General features: G+C 36.9%; 1 protein-coding gene across 2 annotated transcripts in view; it reads left to right on the plus strand.

Moving 5' to 3' along the window:
• Positions 1-17,689, plus strand: part of LOC109069047 (exportin-5-like) — a 109,126-nt gene that overhangs the window by 88,605 nt on the left and 2,832 nt on the right. The window lies entirely within an intron of this gene.

The raw sequence follows: 17,689 nt of genomic DNA on the forward strand, positions 1-17,689 counted from the left end.
CCAAATACAAAATACCGAGATATATAGGCTGCCGTATACCGCAAATCAGCCAAAACATACAGAGATATATATTTTTGCTCATGTCACCCAGCCTTTTACAGATGTGTACTGGAGTATTTTTTTATTTTTTTTAATGGCATAAAAAAAAAAACTAAATATCAAAAATTAACTGCACAGTTATGTTAAACAGTTAAAAAAAAAAAAAAAAAAAAAAAAAAAACGTAAACTGTTTACCCCCACTCCACCCACCAAACACCCCCAGCCCGCACGCCTGCCATACTGATGGTACTCAAAAAAAAAATTTCCCCAAGGTTGGCAGGTTCTGCTCTGCATTTAACCCATCCAAGTGCACACATCAGAGCCCGGGGAGCAGTTGGGGGTTCGGTGTTGAAGAATTGATAGGAAAAGACATCCCAGATTGTACTTCTAATTTGAGGCCTTTTTATTTAGTGTTTAATTTGTGATGCACCATCATGGCCGATTCAGATCAGATTTTTTTATTTTTATTTTAATTAGGAAATTGGTTGATTCTGAGACTGGTTGCTGAATGTTTTTTATTTTTTTATTTTAAAGCAAATTTATTTATTGGCATATTTGCTTTATAACAAGCAAACTGGCATTAAACTAAAATATCTGTAGGCATTTGAAAATAGAGGCAATATAACCACTGCTTCATATCTCGTAAAAGATGATGCTACACACGTTGCATAAGCATGTGTTTTTGATTTGAATTAGATTGTACAATTTCAGGATTTAAAGCAAGAACAGAAATGGTCTGACTTGAGCCTTTTTTTGTTACATAAAACATTTGCATGAAACAAAAAATCTTTATGTGACAGATACACGAGCACTTTCGCGGCGCGACCACAACAGCTTTAAGTTGTCTAATTTGCCACGGTCTCCCTGCTGCAATTATAGTAGTAAGGCTTACATATGTGTATACATATCCTCACAAGTACAATTTTAGCTGTATTTTTGTGTCACCTTCAAAAATTGCGCTTTGTTTATTGTCCCCTCCAATTTCGAGTTTTTTTTTTTTTTTTTGGAGGAAATTTTTCGTTATCACTGTCTAAGTAGATCCTGAAAATAACAGAAAAATAAAAGTACAAAAAAATACAGTACGGGAGAATGGTGAAATCTATGCTTTTTGTACTTGTTTGCCTGTTATTTTCAGGATCTACTAGGACAGTGATAAAGATCTACCAGTCGATCGCGATCGATGGGTTGGCGACCACTGCTTTAAATAAAAAAGGTGTTTTTTTGTTTTTGTTTTTACAGCAGTATTAATTTTACGTAATAGCAGTTAAAATATTTATTGTAAATCTCAACTTATAACATTTACGTAATAAAATTAAATATAAAACCAAAGCTATTTGCCACTGCCAGGGCATTAACGTTTTTATAGAAAATATTTTATAGGTTTGTTATAGAAAACACGTTATGCTAAGAGGTCCAGAGCCTCAATCATAACAGATATAACAGGCACCTTTTTGAGTAGAGTTCAGAGTTCAGGGGATCCCAACGCAACAGAGTGCGGCACAGAACAACACTTGATGGGTGAATGGCGGGCGAGTTAACAAAATGGTGCACTTCCCTGTGCTGAGCGATAACGCTTCTCTGCTGTCTTCACATGCTTATCGGAAACCTTCCTATTTTCCACTTATGAAGTCGTGTAGCACTTCATGTGTGCACTGCTGCAGTCTTAGGCCCATCCCAAAAGGGCCTACACAGCAGCATTTAATTTCTTAATGCTTGGAATAAATTGGGGTAAAACCCATTTGGCACGTTGAACCATTGGCCATAGGTGCGTCGGATTTGAAGCGGCAACTGCACAGGACCAATCGATGTATGACATCAAAGTACCGCTGAGAGCGATTCAAAAGCATGCAGAGTCTCTGCTCTCTATAACTCTTGCCGTACTTTAATGTCTCACACACCGATCAGTCTGATGGTGATGATCCACTTCAAGTCGAACAAGACTAATAATTCAATGGACCATTCATAAAGAACCATTCACTTAATTCCTGAATGAATCAGCCATTTGAACGAATAAAATGAATGAATAAATAACTCTATGACTTAATCATTAAGGCATTTACCACCACCTACTGGCAGTTTTAGTTTATTATTTAGAGTATCATTCCATAAAAGGGGTCATATGACGTGGCTAAAAAGAAGACTACTTTGTGTATTCGGTGTAATGCAATGTGTTTATATCATTAAGGCTAAAGGTTAAAAAAAAAAAAAAAAAACATTATTCTCCATATAATGTACATTATTGTTGCTCCTCTATGCCCTGCATTTTTGAAATGCATAGATTTGTACAAAGCTTATCGTTCTAAAAAAGTATCAAAATATTTGTTATTATTTCAAACAAAACACTTGCTGAAGCTACTTTTTGTAATGTCTGTTTGATGCTTTACACAACAATGACTTTAAATTATCTTTTGGGAGGAATTTCTCAGCCAAATTTGATGTGCAATTAATTAGATTAATTAATCACCACGTCATGTAATTAATTACCAGCCCTTATCCAGTGTGTGTGTGTGTATATATATATATATATATATATATATATATATATATATATATATATATATATTAGGGCTCAGCAAGTTAATGCGTTATCGAGTTAATGCATTAATTAACGCAGACAATTCTTTTATAGCACATTACGCAGTTATTATTATTATTATTTTGAAAGCCTGCTGCTCACTGTTGATCAGTACTGGCTTGGGATGGGCGTCATCACGCATCTCAACCAATGAGAGCATTTGGGATGGGACAAAAGACTGCTGCATCTCTCACATGAACACTCCAGCAAAAATTATATTTTTAGACTAAGCATCAACATTCACAAACCACTGTTCACTGTCATTTTTAGCAGAAAAAGTAAGCATGGAGTGCTGCGTGCAAGTTTACAATGACCATATATGCACAATGAAATCTTCCATAATGTCTACACTTTGTGTGTTAAAATGAGAAGATTCATAAGCGTGCAATTTTCAGCACTGCTCAAAAACTTTTGAGCAGTGAGTGAGTGGATTCTAACTTAAACACCTCTGATTGGCCATTGCATTCCTGAAATCAACAGATATGTCTGTGATTCTCTGCATTGCTCAACGCGGAAAACGTGTTATAAATAGAAACTGCCTATGCTGCGCATGTTAACCATTTTATCAGGGGCAGAGCACCAAAGGTGCGAAAGCACCTATTGTATCCGTTGGCGTTATTATTATTATTCTTCTATTTTTTCTTCTGCTCTTGAGTCTATGGCAGCCCATTGGAACCGCTTGTGGGAAAGTTGTAATTTGGCAGTAATGTTTATGTTAATAACTTTGAACCATAAGGCATAGAAGGAAAACTAATTTTCTTCTGAATCCTTGGCTCATTCCGAGTCGAATGAAGTCCAAAGTTTAAGAATCATAAGGTTTTCGCTATTTTGAATTGTTCGAAAAAAACCCACTTTTTCGAACTCATACTAGACGGACTTTGTCTGATTTTCATCAAAATTGGCTTAGATCATCTTCATACCATGCTGGCAGAAAGTTATGGAATTGAAGTTTAGTCAAACTGTTCTTGAATAACATGCAGACTAATTCTACGAAAAGCACACAAAAAGAATGAGGCTATATCTGCAATGGTTTGGCGTATGGACTTTATCGCACTTCCTATATCTGGTAAGTGAGCAGTGTTTCGCCACTTCAGGCCCCATCGCAACACAGTCAGAACTAATTGGGAGAATCCTCTTTTTCCTTTCTTTCACCCATGTTACTGCAGCGTACCTGACTGCTTTTATACTAAACAACGACACACTGCCTCAGTTTTCAAGATTTCCTGACACAACATGGATTAGATGTGGTGGGATGAATTAAGGTCCTTCTAAAATATTAAACAGGAGCATGTTCACATGGAGTATGCATTTCAAAACTGAGGATGTTTAGGGTTACATCTCGTATAACCTGCTGAAATGTTCCTATTAATATATTTCCCTTCCAAATGTGCATTTCTGAATAAATACATTTATTTCCCCAACTAACCTGCTTAAGTCAAGTTCGTCTTCTCATTAACAATGTTTTTCTCATACTGATTACTTGAATATTATATTAAGATTGTTGGCATACGTATTACAAACAGTGGAAATAACGGTCAATGAAAAATTACTAAAATTTAATACAAATTAATCAATGTTAATTCTGATCTTATTCATCAGGTCTCGCACACAATACAGCATCGCAGTCACTATTTAAACAAGCGCTGACACAGTGTGGTGAAATCGATAAGTTATGTTGGATTAAAAACTACAAGTTCTGTTGAGTTTGGAAAATTCTGTGCACAGTAATCATCAGAATAACTCTTTTAACTGTCTCCAAAAAATGTCCAGATTTTGAAATCATCCTGCAGATGCTCATTTTAACAGGCTTTTATTCAACTAGGTCAGTGGTTCTCAACCTTTTGTAGGCCAGTGCCCCCCTACCCAGTATTCAGGTCTTTCACTGCCCCCATCAAATAAAACATAGGCTAATTGTCTTCACTGACTATTGAAGTTGATTATTATTTTGTGTTTATAATGAGGACTGTTATTATATTTACAGTAGCATTCAAATTTATGGGGTCATTACTTTTTTTAAGAAATTACCTTAATTGAAGGATCAATTAAATTGATGAAAAAAAATGAAATGACAGTGAAATACATTTTTTAAATAAATTATTTGAAAATAAGTGCAATAACATTTATTTATAGAGTTTTTAAGCATGTTGGTGATTTTCATTGCTACAGATGTTGTTGCCCAAATTTAAAAAGACTTGATAAAAATTCCTGTTTAAAATATATCCACAGGGGCATATTTACAGAAGAGATTTTAGTTTGTTCTTCTGTTCCTGGCAGAGTGAGTGGAGTGGCGTGATTTTTGACTGGTGCGAGTATTGGATTTGAAAGTCAGAGCATTGTAGTTTTCAGTCGCTCCAAGAGCACTCTATTACCGCTCCATCACAAGCACAATTAATGCCAACAGTCCATAATACAACTGCATTTTATCAAGAACTCAAGCATTAAACATCATTAGCTATTTTGACAGATCTGTGGATCACTCAAATCAGAAAGAAGGTGAAGGTTATAATGATGGCGATGGACAAGTGTGGGAGGTTATATCTCAAGCATGTTTGTTTGTAGCATGTGGATACTCAATTGTTTGGATGAATTCATGTTTTAAACAGTTTATTGTACAGGAAGTTAATTACAACTGCATGCACGCACATAACACACAAGCTCGTGCACAACGTACAGATTGTGCACACAGAAACATTCAGAAGTGCAAAAAATTGTCAACACACTGTGCTGTGATTTATCAGCTTAAAGATGGAAAAGTTACAGCATATTCTTCATATTCATTCATATTTGCTCCACATGCAAGTGAGTTAAGCAGTAATTTAATATTAAACTAATCTTCTAGTATTGTGTATTTATTCTTCATTTAATAGAACAGAATTTCAAAACACTGAAATACTTTAGCCGTGGAGCGGCATTTCTGATCAGTTGAGTGAAGAATGGGAAATGGTGATCCTGGAGCGGAGCTGGAACGGAGTGATTATTGAATGCTTGGAGTGCAAAGGAGAAATTGTTGCCGCTACACATACTCTGGTTCTTGGAACTCTTGAACACCCTTTTTACTGTTGTGATATGTTTGGATGTTTTCAATTAGCTCTCAGTGAAAAATAATAATATTGATCTCTTAATTTTAGAAGATACCATTTTTGAGAATATATTGAATTTCCTTTTTTTTTCTGAGATAGTGGACATGGTAATTGTGGTCAGTAAATATACCACATTTATACATGCAAATGGAAAAAAAGTAAACCCTCCATTACTATATTTCATGATTTTGTGAGAATATTTAAATGTTTGCTTACAAATACTTAAAAGAGTATAAAATAAAACTAAGTAGAAAGATAGGATACATACCTGTATGCTACTCATTTTCAAAATCGTTAATATTTTAGTGTTGTCCTGATTTATCTATTTCATTAGTTCCCAAGCAGCAAAAAAGGATTAGTTTTATAAGTTGGGATATATTTTTGAGTGTTGAATCTTGAAATTTGGCATTCAAACCAACCACAGCCAATCAGCAAACAAAAAGCATTCATATAAATTTTTCTAAAACAAGGGAAAAAAGCATACTGTGCGTTATCGTGTCTAAATGTTTGCTATTGGTTTTCACATGTGCAGGATGTCTGGCAGCTGCGCTAACAAGTATGGAAATGATAGTTTAGAAGCCGTCCGGGGTAGTAGGGATCATGGCGGTATTAAATTTTCATGTTGCGATAATTGATCATGTTTAAGACCACGGTATGCGGTATTATCACGGGTATTGAAATTAAGTTTTAAAAAAAGTGGTCATAATACAGTATAACAGGTAAAACTAACTTTTTTCTTATAACAAAAAATAACTGAACATTTAAATACATAATAAAGCAATACAAAAATATATTTAAAGTTAAACATTTTACACCGATTAAAGTGCAAAAGAACTTTAAAGACCCATAGGTATCACTTTACAATAAGACCTCATTAGTTAACCTTAGATAACAATACCGTGCATATTCATTACCGCGATATATCGCATTACCGAATACCGGCACAAGTCTAAGCGGTAGTATTGGTGTAAACTAGTGGCACTAACTAACACTACTACACCAGGCGTGAACATTGCGACACGTTGCGTCAAAGCACACAGATCCAGATTATAATCAGTGGTTCAGTATCTGAGCGTGAGTGCTACATTAATGGCTGCCGCGCTCCACCCATTTGTGCTACCAACAAGTTGACAAACGGATATAGAAAATGCGTTTTGATGCATCCAGTGTAGAGATGGCATTAGGATGTGGCAGTCCATTGTCTTTTGCAAGTTTCAGCTCATACATCTTTGGTGTGACTCACCTGAAAAATATACATAACAGGAAGAATTGATACACTGCTTCTACGGGCACTTCCAGTAATCAGTTTCGCTGTGATAAAGGTCCATTGAGAACAAATTTAGTGTCTGTTATAACAAGCATGACCTGAGGCTAACTGCAAATGCACAAATTTTACGAACGCATTGAAGCATCATTACGAAACTTGGTATGCTTCTTTGACACCGTGCCCTAATGGTAATCAAAAAGGTTGGGGGCAGAGCCATCTTGTGGTCAAAAGTTATAATGAAATTTCTAAAAATTATAATAACTTTTGGTTACGTTAGCCTATTGTAATGAGACTGATGTTGATAGAGTCCTTTGGATCATGCAGATAGTATCGTCAATACCTATTATGCCAACATTGGCCGATCTTCCTGTCTGCCATTTTGATTAATGTTGAAGACCTACTTTTTCTAAATCCTCCAAGACCATTGGTCTGATTTTCACCACATTTGACCTGGAACATTCTTCAGACCATGCTGGCAAAAAAAGTAATGGATTTCGTGTTGATAACACAAAACGATATTTGTTTAATGCATCAGTGAACTTGGTGGAAAAATGCCAGGCTATATCTGAGGCTGCTATTTCTGCAAAGCTTTGACATATCGACCACCAAATCTTTGTATGTGCCATGTCCTCTCACACTGGCCATGCCAAATTAATTTGGTAACAGCGGCACCTATTGGTAATAAAACCATTCACTATTCAATAATACTGAAATTTCCATAAATTCGAATAACTTTTTATTGCATTAGCCCAGGGATTCCCAAAGTGTGGTACGTGCACCCCCAGGGGTACGCGAGCTGCCACCAAGGGGTGCGCGAGAGGAAAAGTGTAATGGCGGTCTGTTTTTTTAAGTGGGATTTTTCCATATCATTAAAAAAAAAAAAAAAAAAAAACATGAACAGTAAACATTTCCTTTGTAATCGCTTTTATTTTAAATAAAAAAAACTATAATTTATTAGTTTTCAATAGAAACGTAGAAGAAGACAGCTGCTGTCTTCTACCGCACTGCTCTTCTTTTAGCAAGGCAGGCTGGCTATATGCGTGGCTCGCAACTCGTTTTCATTCATTCATAATATATATATATATAATAATATATATATATATAATATAGTAGCATATATTATAAATACGCTTAACTGGCTGAAATTAGGGGGAAAACTGTCAAGTGGGAGTCTTTTGATAAAGTTGTTGTCACGAAGGAGGAGAGGGATCAAGAGAGGGGTGAGGAGGGGAAGGAGATGGCAAAAAAGAGGTGATGAGGGTGAACAACACCAGATGGGGAAAAAAAAAAGAAGGAAATATGATGACAATTATCTAGGTCTGGGCTTCACTTGGATCGGCGATACAGATTGCCAGAAGCCCTCAGGCTCAGTGTGTGTTGTGCAGTGAAGTTCTAGCAAACAGCTGTCTGAAGCCGTCTCCCAGAAAAATCTCCCGTCGTCACCTGCACACGAAACATGGCAATTTAAGTCAAAAGCCCCATTACATTTTTTTAAAGCAAAGTTGGAGGAGTTGCAGAAAAGCCACAAAAAAAAAAAAAAAAAAATTCCGTTTCATTCATGCGTTGGGTCTACGAAAGACGCATTACGGGCTTCATATCTGCCATGAGCCTATGCACTTTGTTACTTAATTATGTTGTGGATCGTGTGTAGGCTAGGGCTGTGCGATTAATCGAAATCGTAATAAAATCAAGATTTGAGCATGCGCGATTTCTAAATCGCTTTATAGCATGATTTTACGTAATAAGTCCCGACCTCCCGCAGTATGCCATCCGATCTAATCAGAATGCAACGCGCCTAGTGCGAGAACAGAACAGACTGGGCATATGCTTAACTCCAGGTTCACACACTGTCTCTGTGATGCGTATTTTTCCGAGCCCATGTTAATGGATCAGAACGTTCACACTGCACGCGGTAAAAGATGTGAACAGAAAACGTTAGAAATCGAAAGGTTCGAAAAGAATGAATATCAACGCGCTATGAGCATAAAGCGGGTTGTGACGTGAGTGTGAGTGAGAGGAGACATGTTTTAATATTGCGCGCGCACTCTCTCCGGATGAGAGCAGCGTGTATCTGCGCACGCTGCGTGTCTGGGTTTTTGTGACAAAGCAAAGGAAATCTGCGTGCAAGCGTGGAGATTCGCGCTCGCGCATTATTTTAATGTGCTTTCGCGTTACAATAACGCGCTCTCGCTGCTGCTTTCTGAAACTGCATACACATACTGTACACGCACTGCGAGACGGGAGTACGTGTGATCCTTGGCCAATAAATATATTTCAGCACCTGAGGCACCGCTACAGTGAGCTTTATGACCAATGCATGGCAAAAAAAAACGGGTTTATATTTTGCCATATGTCTAGACATTTTGTTTGACATCTTTACTTAGTGGGGATTCGGTTGGGGGTGCGCAAACCCGGTTGGGACATAGAAGGGGGTGCGCAGGAAAAAAAAGTTTGGGAACCGCTTCTGCATTAGCCTATTGTGATGAAACTGGTCTATAAATATCATTGGGTCATGCTGAAAACACAGATATCTGTTACACCCAGGTGTACATCACAATACAGAATATAAGCTCTATTGCTATCTTCATTTTATTGTGACTCTAAATTAGGGATGTCCCCCTCCATTTAAGCCATTAGTCAACTAGTAGCACATTTATGATATTAATAAAATAATTTAAATATATACTGCTATGAGTTTCAGGCCTGGGAAAGAATGTTATAATGTTAATTATATGTTAAATCCACTCAAGCATTCATAAAGCGAGCTGCAGTGACACTGCCCACCAAAAGTGATCATTTAAAATGTGTCAGAAAAAACAAGGAGACTGGCTGAAATATTTTAAATTTAAATAATATAAAATTGTATTATGTTAATAAATATGAAGTATCATATGTTACCTCATACAACTTTCAAACTTGTAACACACAACACAAATAATGTTTTAAATATAAATAAAACACCTTTTAGTATAAGTCAAAATTAAGCGAGGAATGTTTATTTTTAAAAGGAATGATGGGAAAATGATTTGAAATGATAAATGATGGGAAATATAAATTATAAACAAACAAATAGACATTTATACAGCAAACTGAAAATCTTATAAAAAATATTAGTGCAATAAAAGTAGCCTCAACTTTCTCACAAACAAATTATTTAAAGGTGACCTATTATATACCTGTGTGATGCTTCTCGTGGCTTTCAGTTTGTTTGCCAGCTACTAATTTCTGACTTTCCATGTGCCGTGCCTCTGGCACAGAATACAATAACTATGAAAATTGCTGAGCTGCTTGTTAGCTACTAATTTCTATATTTGGGTCATCCTCTCTGCTTTATACCATCCTGTGGTGTCGATGCTTCAATGCTCGGCGAAGGAACTTCTCCAGCTTCGCCTCCGTCAACTTTTACGTTTTCATCCAGGCATTGTTTACCAGCCATGTCGGAAATACACTCACCATGGATTCCAGCGGACGTACAACATCAATGATTCATGCCCAAAAACGGTCATTCTGGTCATCCATCCCTCGTCCAGCATGGAGGTCTGCATGGACTATGACCCACTTCTGTCGGGAGCCTAGGTAAAAGGGCAGCAATTAAAGGACAGGGTGATTGATGATAATTAGCGGGGAGGCAGCTGACTCGTCACATGTACTCTCCAATCTGGCCAAATCTGCTGGCTACCTATGCTAAAATTATCTTTTTTTGGATTATTCAGTATATGCTCGCTCTCTAATAAAGGACCCCTGTTGCATGATGTGCTGTCTGACCGTAAGTTGGATTTCCTGTGTTTAACTGATACCTGGCAGAAACATGACTACTTTCATCTCTTAACCAGTCTGTTCCTCAGGGATATACCTTCATTTTGTAAATCCTGCGCTACTGGTCGGGGAGGGGATCTAGTGATACTCTATAAGGAGAAATGGAAAGTATCTAGGTTAACCGTGTCTTCAGTCTTCTTTTGAAAGCAGTGCCTTAAACGGGGCAATACCTACTATTCTCACTACTATCTACACCCCCCCCCCCCCCCAAAAAAATCCCAAAGTTTTTAACTGACCTGTGTTCTACTGTATGTCTCAGATCATAGATATGCTGGGTGATTTTAATATTCATATTGACAATGACAGTGTAACAATACAACATTTTGTATGTCAGGAAGGAGGAGGCGGGAAACCGCCCGAACATTTACATAAAACTTTAATAACAAAATAAACACAAAACAGCACGACAGGCCCTCGCGGACGACTGCCACACACAAACAAAACCAAAACACAAAATAAAACCCAGGCCTGGTCTTCTCTCGTCCTTCGCTGTCGTAACTCCTCCCTTTATCCTTCCGGAGCTCCTCTGTGGGACTCGAGACCAGTGAGTGGCGCAGGTGTCGCTCATTTCCAATTACTCCACCGGCCTCGCTCTGTTCCCACGGCTTTCAGCCCCGCCCCACTCGTCACGGACAGCAACGCAAGTACAAGTGAATTTTTATCTTGTTTGGACAGCTTTGGTTTGCAGCAACTTTCAAACTTTCCTACTTACTCTAAAGGACATACCCTTGATCTAATTTGTTGTTCTGGTAAAACTCCTTATAATTGCACTGTTTCTGACTTATATCAGACCATTTTCTGATGTCCTTTTGTGCTCAGTTGGCAGTTCAAGTTAAACACGTGTCATTCTATCACATTCCGAAACATTAAGAACATTGATGTGCCTAATTTAAGCTGATTTCTCCACTGCAGATGCTCTGGTTTCTTAATGTAATAATGGATTAACTGAGTTCTTTGCATCTTTTGCACCTGTCAACATCAGACTGTTTCTTTTACTCTCTCTGCTTACTGGTTTACCTCTGATTTACATCTAAAGGCCATAGGCTAGAGCATTTATATGCTAAATCCGGTCTTACTGTATATAAAGAAACTCTCGCTGATTCATATCCATCATTATATAGAAGCATTGTCTAAAGCAAAATCTGACTACTATTCTAATATAATTGGAGCTAGCGAAGGGAACTCTAGATTTCTTTTTTTCTGTGTTGAAATATTTTCTGTCTATCCGACACTCTGCCATCAAGCTTGTGTTCAACAGAACTTTGCAACGGTTTTATGACTTTCTTTGAGTCTAAGATTAAAAAGATCGAACAGCAATTACTTTAAAGCAAATTAGATTACGATTCCAGTTATCAAGTCTCCCAAGTGACTGTGCACTCTACGTTTACTATATTTTACCAACTGCTGCAGAGATATTGTGTCATTCGGAAATCTAAAACTACCACTTGATTGACCCACTGCCTACTTGCTTAGTTAAAGCCTGTCTACCATCTCTGTCTTCATTAATTACAAAAATTATTCACTTGTTTCTGGTTCTGTACCTTCTTCTCTTAAAACTGCTATTATTACCCCTATTCTAAAGAAATCAGGGACCGATCCATCAATTTTTTAAAATTATCGACCAATTTCTAATTTGCCATTCATTTCTAAAATCTTTGAAAAATGTGTTGTAGCTCAAGTTCACAATCATCTTTCCAATAATACATTGTTTGAGCAAATCCAATCCGGTTTCCGTCCCCAGCATACTACAGTGATTGGTCTTGTCATAGTTAATAATGATTTGTTATTGGCAGCTGATTCTGGTTTATTAACAATACTTGTTCTTCTTGATCTGAGTGCAGCCTTTGCCACGATCTCGCACAAGATACAAATGGACAGGTTATTTTTCTATAGAGATCACTGGCACCCCTAGTACTGGTTTAGGTCCTATCTTACCAGTCGCACACAGTATGTTCAAATAATTTTTTTTTAAATCAAGAACATCTACAGTTACTACTGGTGTCCCTCAGGGTTCTGTTTTGGCCCCGATCTTATTAATCATCTTTTTACTTCCCCTTGGCCATATTTTCAGGAAATATGGTATCCATTTTCACTGCTATGCCTACGACACCCAGCTCTACCTGTCTTCCAAACCCTCTAGTTCTTTTGCTCCACCTTTCTTGACCAGATGTTTAGCTAAAAATAATAACTGGCTTTCAGCCAACTTTCTAAAACTCAACAGTAATAAAACTGAGGTCTTACTTATTGGTACAAAATTTTATTTGACTAAAATCTAATTGTTTTACTATGGTTATCGATAATAATGCAATTTGTCCTTCTCAGCAGGTCAGGCATGCAATTTGTTTGGGTGTCATTATGAATAGTTTTGTGTCTTTTGTAGATAATGTTAATAATATTGCGTATTTTGAGTTTTTTAACATTAGTAGCATTAGTCGCTTTCTTACATCTAATAATACTGCAATTCTTATTCATTCACTGGTTACCTCACGTATCGACTATTGTAATGCTCTCCTCACTGGTGTTCCTTCTCAACTTCTCTATAAACTCCTATTGGTTAAGAACTCGGCAGCTTGTGTTCTTTCTAAGACTTCATCAATCAAGCACATTTCTCCAGTTCTTCAACATTTACACATTTAAAATTTTTGCTTCTCACATTTAAGGCACTTCACAACCTTGCTCCACTGTATCTTACTGACCTTCTCCACATCTATACTCCTCGCACTCTCAGATATTCACACTCAATCTCTTGTGTCGTCGTGTATACGTTTAAGCACCATAGGAGCAAGAACTTTTAGTTTTGCACCCCTCACCTATGGAACTCTCTTCCCCCCAATATATGTAACAGTAACAGCCTTCATACTTTTAAATCTCGTCTTAAGACTTATCTTTCTATCTAGGCTTTCTTATGATTTTTTTTCTTATAAAAGTCTTTATTGTTTTTATGATGTATGCAGTTGTGTTGTTGAATTTTTTTAATGCTGGCAGGACTTGTTTATTTATGTATGCAGTTGTGTTGTTGAATTTTTTTAATGCTGGCAGGACTTGTTTATTTATTATTGTTTTTACTAGTTTGCTTGAATTATTATATTAAATAATGCTAATAATAATAAAGATGGCGGCTTAAAAACACTTCTGGTGGCTTCACTGCCTTAAGGCAATTTAGAACGCCAGTGAGCAATCCAGTCATTTTATACTGTATAGATCACTGATGGCTAATAGAATCACAAATGGCCAGGATTTTTTTCCCTACAACGACATCATCATAACTGTTTCACTCAATCAACAGGCTGCTTTAAAAATCACAGCCTCTCTAATGTTCCTGCTTCAACTCCTTCAACCTTTTTAATATATTTTTTGGAGATTTTTAGTACCAAAATTGATAATATACGTAACCACATTATCAATACTATACTTCGGCTGCTTCTGTTCCTTAAATATTTCTGCTTTTTCTGGGACATTTCTCTCTCCAACTTTGCTGTATATGTTTCCCAGTTCTCTCCGTAATATGGTTGTGAAAATGAAAGCTATCACTTTCAGAGTTGATCCTGTACCATCCTTGTCTGTTCAAATCAAGTTTTGATTCTCTGTGTCCTGCTTATTGTTTTGAGTATCATCAATGAATCTCTGTGCACATTGTGTGGTGCCAGCAGCACTTAAATCGCTGCTGTCACCGCTGTACCAAAAACTAACAACACTTTCTTTAATAACCTGAATAATATTCATCCCATCTCTAAAATCTTCATTCCTCGCCAAAATTGTTTTGAACAAACAGTGGCTTCTCAATTGCTTTCTTTCTCATCTTTCTTATAATGATCTTTTTGAGCCACTTCAATCTGGATTCCGTACAAAACTCCACAGCACTGAAACTAGTGTTAGTTAAGGTCACTAATGAACTTGTTAATGGCTTCTGATTCTGGCCATCTGGTCTATACTGATTCTTCTTGATCTTACTGCCTCTTTTGACACTATAGATCACTCTATTTTAAATCACCCGTTTAGATACTTTTTTTTTGAGTTTCTGATTCTGCATTGAAGTGTTTTAAGTCCTACCTCTCTGATCGCAACGCAGTTTGTTGTGATGGGCAGTTGCAGGCCTGAGGTCGGGTGTGGTGCACTCTGGTGTTCCCCAGGGATCAGTTTTGGGCCCTTTACTTTTTAGTATTTACATTTTTCCACTGGGCCAACTTTTAAGAACAGTTGCTCTTAACTTTCACTTTCATGCCAATGAAACTCAGATCTACATACATTCAAAAAACCTGATGTCAATATGCCTGTGTCTTTTCTTTCTCAGTGTTTTACTGAGATTAAAAAATGGATGTCTCTGAAAATTTTCTCTGTCTAAACTGTGACAAGACTGAAACGCGTGACGATCATTGCTTCACCTCACCCGGTGGGAAGAGGGGAGAAAACAACCAAATAAAACAGAACTACTAAAACACGTCATTATACAGACAAATGAATATTAAAATATCTTTAAAACAGAAAAGAATAAAGGCAGTCACTTTGTGTACTCTTCTTTGAATTTTCAGTCTATATTCATTGTTTGCTGTGTATCACAATAACCTATCGTGTGTCATCACGTTCCATAATCAGACGAATAGCTGTAATCAGCGCCCCTATTCATGCATATTTCATTTGAAGAAGACGTGATATGTGCGCAGTATGTGGTGCTGGTTCATGTTTGGAGCATGAGAGAATATGAAAATATGAATGAAAACACATTTGCTCTGAAACCTGCTCTCTCTTTGCGTGCTTCATCATGTTGTCAAAAATATAAATATTGTTACAGTTGTGTTTAAGGTGAAACGACAGCGCGGAAGGTTTTTTTTTTTTTAATGAGATTTGAATTCTCCGCTGTAATACAGCCTCATGCAAAATACAGCTCAGTGATCGGATCATAAGACTTTCATTCTCATGAATAATACTGAGCCACAGCTCCGAAAAATTTCTGACGTAGATGCGAACTCTCCAGCCACGGCAGCCAATCACCACTGCAAATCAACGCATATAACAAAATTGCTACAAAAAATCTTTTACCATAATATATATTTAATAGAACATAATTAGTGGGTTATGATTGTTTTCACTGATGTGCAACCCTGTTACATTTGTGTTAACATCCAAAAAAAAAAAATGTGTTTTAGTATTTCTTGACACTTCATACAACTCTGCTAAAAACCATGGTGAATCAGGCTTTCCTTCAGTGGCTCACCTAAATTGAGGAATTCCCTACCCTCTGAGATTGGGAATACAGAATCCCTGTGTTTTTGAAATCGTCCCTTAAAATTTACTTTTTTTATGGATTTATGTGATTACTTTGTCTCGTATGTTATTGGGCTTTGTATTGTTTTGTGTTTGATTATTCTTTGTATTGTTTGTATTGTTTTGCGTCTGCTGTGAACTCAAGCTATACGCTCTGTCTTGCTGGTGTAGAAGGCTGGCTTGGTCTCTGAATTTGTGAGTGGGACTGGTCAGTTCCTTCCTCACTGGTGTTGAAGACTTGTGTTAGTTCACCAGCACCCATTCCACAAAATCCGCGATGGTCCTCTCGAGACACTTCCCTGGATTTCCACCTTCGTAGTAGGTGTTAATATCCGTCGTGTGGGGAAATTGAAAATGTCATCGTGCAATCAATCTGGCCAAATGAGTGCATTTGGCGAGGTCCAAGAAATCCTGTGTACTGGTCCTCAAGGGCGTCACTCCCCATTGGGCTCAGCCGGAGGTGGAGAACAGCTGGATTGTCCCAACGCACGGAACACAAACTCACACACAAAAAACTGCAGCTATATATTATACAATTATGTGCCAAGCACAGAAGGTGCAAAGCCATCTAATATATTTTGTTTAATTTCCTTCTTCTATGTCTATCCCTTTAAGCTGTCACCCCCCATTTTTTTTTACAATATGCATTAAAGAACGATCATCTATCAACTTAAAAATATGTTGTAATTTATGAACACATTTGAATATAAGACCCCCCCTGAGGTTTGGTCTCTTTGCAAAGAAGAAAATTTAGCAGACTTTTGGCAAAAGGGGGAATATTTTTTTTTTTTTTTTTTTTGAAAAAAATTAAAGTATCAAAAAGTTATAGAAGTTTAATATGTACTGTCCAATAACAAATGCGCTATAATTAATTTTATTTTAATTTTATTTATTATAGAATTTTTACATAAGCAGGTTTTACTCTAAAATTGGGATAAAATTAAAGCCTTGTGTCTAAATAAAGTATATGTTCCAAATTTGAAGTTGATAGTGAAAAAAAAGAGGTTCCTGTGAGATTTTTATTTAGGGGGGTGTCATACCACAAACAGCCACTGGGGCCATCCAAAACAAAACCTTTGAATTTTGTATAATGAATTTTTCTCTAGCATTTCTCTGTCAATTTTACATTCTAGACTCAAAAACCACCAAATATGGAATCCTGAGACTTCAACCTTTCCAATGATAGGTTTGTTGCCAAGATTATAAAAAGTTTTGATTCTAAACACCGTAAATGCCTTTTTTTGTACATAGGACACTTGACACTGCCCACTAAGGTGGAGGAGACCGCCATAAGAATTTAAAGTACCATTTCTATGTTAACGCAGTGTCCGGATTTCAAAATGTTTTTTTCCACAATATGAATCTTGGGCTTTCTAAGCTTTCAAATTATATAATAATTTATAGGTTACTAAAAGATAGTAACACCCCAAAAAGAGCACCAAGGTGGGACGGTGACTAAGGGCTAAACCAGCCTATGGCAGCCACTAGTTAAGATTGTGAACTTTGGCACTCAGACATGAGGAAAGTTTAGATATTCAAGGAATAGTTTTCAATTTATTATCATTAAGTTGATTGCGTGAGTCCCAACTGTCGGACTCTTGTGTCACTCTCACCCCACATACGACCATCCCAGATAATTTTGGTGGTCGT

This window comes from Cyprinus carpio, chromosome B13 (genome assembly GCF_018340385.1).
Source record: "Cyprinus carpio isolate SPL01 chromosome B13, ASM1834038v1, whole genome shotgun sequence".
Classification (NCBI taxonomy): Eukaryota; Metazoa; Chordata; class Actinopteri; order Cypriniformes; family Cyprinidae; genus Cyprinus; species Cyprinus carpio.